The sequence below is a fragment of the Acomys minous genome, assembly GCF_964271855.1.
Source record: "Acomys minous genome assembly, chromosome: 2".
Classification (NCBI taxonomy): Eukaryota; Metazoa; Chordata; class Mammalia; order Rodentia; family Muridae; genus Acomys; species Acomys minous.
This window is the reverse complement of record NC_140484.1, coordinates 28,142,740-28,149,665: the sequence shown is the minus strand read 5'-3', so window position 1 is coordinate 28,149,665 and position 6,926 is coordinate 28,142,740. Positions and strand designations below refer to the sequence as shown.

Below are 6,926 nucleotides of genomic sequence, written 5' to 3'. Positions count from 1 at the left end.
GTACTCACAGTACTGTGGACCCATATATACCTTCAAATAGTTACGTGTGCAGAGAAGTTACCCATGAATTTCACTTGAGGGTCATCATGGAGAATTGGACATCTGTGTGATGAAGGAGAGGGCATTGCATGCATGGATGGGGTTGTAAAATCAGTGCTCTTGCCAATCATAACCTTTTGGAATCTCAGCCCTCATAGCATCTGGCCTTATGAAAATCTAACAGAGATGCCCTTTATATCTGCATCCAAATAAGTGGCCTTAAGCCAATATGAAACAGAGCCAAAGACATGCAAGGGAGTGGAATTCACTGTTCCATGCTCACTCCCTGGAATTCCACATCTGCCTCTTAAACTAACTACCTCAAAGCAACTTGGCACCAAAGAGAGCCCATGGGACTTCCCACAACATGAGAACCAATAACTTTTTCAAACTGGAGCTACTCTTTGCCGACCCTCCCTCTTACTCATAGAGACACTTGGGCATTTCCAATAGTAACGTTTAATGAAGTAAAACAGCTAGCTAAATTACTCCTAAGATTCTTACAACAGTGAGAAAGCAAAACACTGGAGACAATTGTAGCAACTGTGCTCCACCAGATTCTCATTGGCGAAGAGCTTCTACGAGACCGTACTGGACAGTGCATCCTAAATACTTTCTGTCATCATGGAGAGCAAAGCTATCCTCAGAAACCCAGGCCTTTAGGAGCATCTTGATTAGTATTACTAGTCAGCCGATGGCTCAGAGAGACGGTTCAGTGGTTAAAGCACTGGCCTCACATGCATCAGGGCCTGAGTTCAGATCCTCAGCAGCCACATGGAATGCACTAAGAGATGCCATGGTAACCAGCACTGGGGAAGCAGAGACAAGCAGGTACCAAGGTCTCACTAGCCAGATGTTGTAGCTGAAATAATGTGTTCCAGGTGCAATGAAAGCTCTTATGTCAAAAAATAAAGTGGAGAGCAATAGGGGAAAACACCTGCAGGACCTCTGTCCTTCACACACATATGCACAGGTGTGCACCCGTGCATGCACAAGTGCACACACACACACATGAGCAATTGCAGCACAGCATACACACATAACCATACATGCTCATACAGAAAGAATTTGCTGGATCTGGTGGCACAAACCTATCACCTCAGTTTCTCTAGAGGCTATGATAGGATGGAACTGGGGAATGTAGTAAGATCTTCTCTCAAAACAAATGGGGGGGGGGGCTCAGTTGCAAAATGCTTGCCTAGCAAGTACAGAGACCGGGATTTAATGCCCAGTACTATAAAAAAAAAAGTGATTCATTAACTTTCTAATATACTTTTTCCCAAATATGTGCATACTATCACAATTTCCATTACCTTTCAAATGATAACTAGACTTCTTTATATAGCTTATTTTATATACAAGTAAACAACTAATTATACTATTTAGCTAGTTCATATTGTTAAGTTTCTCTTAAATAATAAAGAGGTTATGGTCTCCAGGGTACAATGTAATAGAACCGCCTGAATTAACAAAACTCTGTGCTTAGGTTATAAAATATGTATCTCTTAGCTTGGGGTAAGGAGAACTACATTAAATTCTACTTTTAAACATAAAATAACACCAACTTAAAAACCATTTACACCTAAGTGTAACCCTGGTCTTTGAGAATGTGTGACTTTAACTGGCTGAAATACTTAAAGCTTTTGCTAATTAGTATTTATTTGACACTGCTTTGAGAAATGTACCAAAGGTGATCTGATTTTATTTTACTTAAGGTTTCTTTCATGTATTTTCTGGTAACCATAAAGAAACAATTTACCAAAAGCATATGGAACTACAGCATTGTAAATTATAAAAGGTTTTCCCCTCTAAGATACATCAATGAAAACTACCAGTGGCTTCTTGCTCTAAACCAAGTTCTGTTCTCCTCTGAGCCAATTGACTCTCAGGTAGCAGCTCATCCTTTGAAAAATCAAGACTTTGAAAGGAGTAGGGAAAGGCAGATGAAAACGCCATGCAAGGTGAAAAGGTCTCTACAAACCTTACATCACTGGCGTGTGCACATGTCCTCCCCCTCTCGTACCCTCTCTTTTCCAGGGGACCCGGCAGACTCAAGATTTGGGCCCAGGGGTCCTGCTCAAACTAAGGCACCAGCCAAGGACAATACAGGCGGTAAACTTTAAACCCCTACCCAGATCTAGCCAATGGGCAGAACATTCTCCACAGTTGAGTGGAGAGTGGGGTATGACTTTCACACCAACTCTAGTGCCTCATATTTGACCACATCCCCTGGAGGGGGAGACCTGGTGGCACTCAGAGGAAGGATAGCAGGGTACCAAGAAGAGACTTGATACCCTATGAGCATATACAGGGGGAGGTAATCCCCCTCAGGAACAGTCATAGGGGAGGGGAATAAGGAGAAAATGGGAGGGAGGGAAGAATGGGAGGATACAAGGGATGGAATAACCATTGAGATGTAACAAGAATAAATTAATAAAAATTTAAAAAAAAAGAATTTAGTCATAGCTTTGCACTGGGGGTCTGACAGGAGATAAACACATACTGTATGGTGTTGTGATTTAAATACTTGTCACCTAAGGTTTACACCCACGCAGAACTTGTAAATTAGAACTTAATTAGAAACAGGCTTTTTAAACTCCAGATGAAAAGAATGCCTTAAGAGCCCTCACAGCAAGTGAGAAATAGAGTCACGGCCACTGTGGAAGGCAGCTGGGCAACCATGAAGGCTGACTGTGCGGTGCTATCAGCACAAGTCACAAAAAGCCCAAGATGGTCAGCGACCTCCAAAAGCCAGGAAAAGAGCCTCCCCAGTGGTTTTAAGTGGCAGCAGATCCCTTCTGACACCCTGAATTCGAAGTATGAAAGCACAAATTTCTGAAATTTCAAGCTCACTAACATACGCACATTAACTTCATGAGCCCCAGGAAATAGTGCATATGGATACATGGCCTTTGTGGACATTCCTACAGACACAGCTCTCCTGAGGAGATCAGGCACACATCTTTTTTTGGGGGGGGGTGGTACCTAAATTCCCCTTGAAAATAGAGCCTGGGACTTTTGATGCCATAAGTAGTTTCATGTGCACTGCAATTTACAGAGGATCAGAAGGTCTTCACAATGTCTACTTTCCTCCCATTTCGCCCTGCACACCTGCTGTGCGTTATCACACAGTACAGCGGGAGAGCTCCGAGATCCTAGCATTCTCCTTCAGTGGGTGTTTCGATGTTTGGATGTCCTGTCATGTATTTGAACTCTGTCTCCAATGTGCACAGAGCACACAGAATGGTAATAAGCACTGGAAACACAGCAGAGTGCCATGGGATTGTGAACAAGAACAAATAAATTCACACGAAGGATGCGCCTTCTCAGAGAGCATTCTTTTTTTTTTTAATTTATTTAATTAATTTATTCAGATTACGATTAAATTCTTATCCTATCACTTGTATCCTCCCATTCCTCCCTCCCTCCCACTTTCACCCTATTTCCCTCCCCTAGGTCTATGACCAAGGAGGACCTCTTCCCCCACTATATGGTCATAGGCTCTCAAGTCTCATCTTGGTAGCCAGCTTATTCTTTCTTTGAGTGCCACCAGGCCTCCCCACCTGATCAAATATGGGGCACCAGAGTTCATGTCAGAGTCAGTCCCTGCTCTCCACATGACTGTAGAGAATGTCCTGTCCATTGGCTAGATCAGAGTAGGGGTTTGATGTTTACTACATGTATTGTCTTTGGTTAGTGCAATAGATTGAGCCCTGGTTCACCCATCATGATATTTTTGTTGGTTTCTAGGACCGTCTGGGTCCTTCTATTTCCCCATCTCCTATATTTCTCTTACCTAGAGTCCCAGTAGGATGTCCTCATATCTATCCCAATCTCCTGGTAAGTGAAGACTTTCATGGGACATGCCTTTCGGGCTAGTGTCCAATTATAAGTGAGTATATACCATGTGAGTCTTTCTGCTTCTGGGTTAACTCACTCATTATGATCATTTCTAGTTCTATCCATTTGTCCACAAATTTCAGGATTTCCTTGTTTTTAATAGCTGAGTAGTATTCCATAGTGTAAATGTACCACAGTTTCTTTATCCATTCTTCAACTGAGGGACATTTAGGCTGTTTCTAGGTTCCGGCTATTATGAATGAGGCTGCTATGAACATGGTTGAACATCTGTCCTTGTTGTGTGGTAGAACACCTTCTGGGTATATTCCAAGGAGTGGAATAGCTGGGTCTTGAGGAAGCCCTATTCCTAGTTTTCTAAGAAAGCACCAGATAGATTTTCAAAGTGGTTGTACAAGTTTACATTCCCACCAGCAATGAAGGAGTGTTTCTCTTTCTCTACATCCTCACCAGCATGTGGTGTCATTTGATTTTTTTATCTTAGCCATTCTGATGGGTGTAAGATGGTATCTCAGAGTCGTTTTGATTTGCATTCCTCTGATAACTAACGATGTTGAGCATTTCTTTAAGTGTTTCTCAGCCATTCGATACTCCTCTGTTGAGAATTCTCTGTTTAGTTCTGACCCCCATTTCTCAATTGGGTTATTTGGTTTGGTGGTGTTTAATTTCTTGAGTTCTTTATATATTTTGGATATTAGACCTTTGTCAGATGAAGGGTAGGTGAAGATCTTTTCCCAGTCTGTAGGCTGTCGCTTTGTTCTCTTGACAGTGTCTTCTGCCTTACTGAAGCTTCTTGGCCCCATGAGGTCCCATTTATTAATTGTTAACCTTAAGGCCTGGGCTGTTGGTGTTCTGTTCAGGAAGTTGTCTCCTGTGCATTCTTAAGCGTTAACTAGTAGTTCTTATGGCACCATGTCATCCTGACTAAAGCTCCCTCTGAGTCACATCCCCATCTTGGGAGCAAACCTGAACCCTTGTCTAGCACATGAGTCATTTACCTCATGCTTAATTTGGGTTCCTAGCACAGTATCAGTCTGGGAAGGTGAAGGGGTCTTACCCAACTTTACAGAGCTGAAACTAGCTCAAAGACATTAAACAATATGACTAGTGAATGTTATCAGAAGCTTGGAAGCCTATGTAATTCCAGAGCTCCCTCTCTTCTCCTTTGTACCCAAGCATATATACTGCCTGGAAGGAGAAAGAATGTGTCCTCTAGGCTTTCCTAGGTCAGGAGAACATCTTATGATGCAGTCCTTATTAATGTGGCATTAACACATTGATTCCCACTACTGTGTGTAAATGCACTTAGTTTATACTGAAAACTTGCATAGAGAAAGAAAGAAAGAAAAGAAAAGAAAGAAAGGAGAAAAAGAAGGGAAAAGAAAGTTTAAAAAAAAAAAAAGAGGAAAGAACCAAAGAAACTAACTGGTTAAGATCTTGCCGGCCAGTTGTCTTCAAAAGTTCGGGCATGCAGATGCAGAATCTCTCAAGTTAAACCTGAAAATCCCTGTCTGTTTGGATCAGAGAGCCCATAGCTACAGAGCAGGCCCTACCACAGCTCTGGATTAAGACTGTCAGTTTATCTATGAGCTTCTAGAATTCTTTCCTAGAATGACAAGTTTGTAAAAAAAAAAAAAAAAAAAAAAAAAAAAAAAAAAAGCTGTGCTGGGGGAGGGGGTCCATGTGAAATGTCTGCAGCAGGACAGAGACTCTTCCATGGATAGGAACGAAAATCAAGTCAGTCCTAAATATGGCCAATGCCAGAGTGCTGCATCTGCGCCTCCCAAAAAGACTTCTAAAGCAGGTTCAACACTACTCCAAAGAGCAGAAGTAGATCCAAGTGTGGGCTGAGAAGTATGGGCAGAACACGCAGGGGTCCATTCCTGGCACAGAGTTAAAAGCACCTCGTGTATTTGTCGAATGAGGTCAGATGTGGCAAGCAATGACAGCGAGCGCTGCATTTATTGACTGACTACACTGAACAAGGCACTCGGCTAACTCTTTCTCATGCGTGAGCTCCTTGGTGCCTGCCAACAACCGTGGGAGGTTTTTAAACAACTGGAGAGGCCAAGGCTTTGGAAGTGTTCTTGTATGACAACATCAGATTAAGAACACAGGACGTGGTTTTTGATCTCCAAAATGCCTTGTATATGTCTTTTTACATATAAGCTGATCAGACTGCCCTGGGAGAAACAAATTCCAGAATGATATTTGTTCACATAGAAAAACTCAAATATAATAAAAAATCGGTCTCTAAGCAGCAAGCAGGCACTGGGAACTCTCAAAGTTACAGGCTTGATGTGAATTGGAGATCTTTCACACGGGAGAGCGTTAGTCCCTGTGGCTGTCAGGTAGGGAGACTGTGGGACGGCTGAAGGGCCCCTCAGTCCTGTCTCCAGTGCACCTGACAATACATGGCATGCCCATACATGGATAGTGAGAGGACAGGACAAAACTGGAAACAAAGGAAGCAAGCATGAAAGGACACGTGCAACTGCCCACAGTGTGGCCACAGTCCTATCCCAGCTGTACAGGACACACACTCGGATCAACCTTCCAGCACCTGTGGCCTCCCTAAATCGGACACAAGCTATCCACTGCCTTACAGATACCCTTAATGAGCAATGTGTGGCAGTGCTTCCTGTAAGCCCAGAGACTTCAAGAAGCAATTTTCCTAAAAAACCCCTATGAGGAATCTTGTGGAGCTACCAGGGATGTCCAGCTGGTAGTGGGCACTTCATGTCATTTGCATAACTAAGCCATGGTTTTTTTATACCATGGGTACAGCACCTTACCTTGTCATTTCTACTTGGCCCATTTCCTTTTACACACTCCTCCTTTTCCTTGGTTCACTCACTGCTTATATTTAAGATACATTTCATATGGGATATAAAGGACTTGGGGTCTAGTCCCACTTTAGTCACTAACAAGCGTCTGTGGTTGGCACATCAGATCCCGTCAGAACGTCTAGATCTTTGATGTGTTTATTACAACTGTTTTTATTTGTTAATTGAAAATGGAGAGTGGGA

The 6,926-nt window shown here is 42.7% G+C and overlaps 1 protein-coding gene across 1 annotated transcript in view; it reads right to left on the bottom strand.

The window, feature by feature from the left end:
* PRKG1 (protein kinase cGMP-dependent 1) overlaps positions 1-6,926 on the bottom strand; it is a 1,157,800-nt gene that overhangs the window by 1,137,604 nt on the left and 13,270 nt on the right. The gene's annotated exons all lie outside the window — the stretch shown is intronic.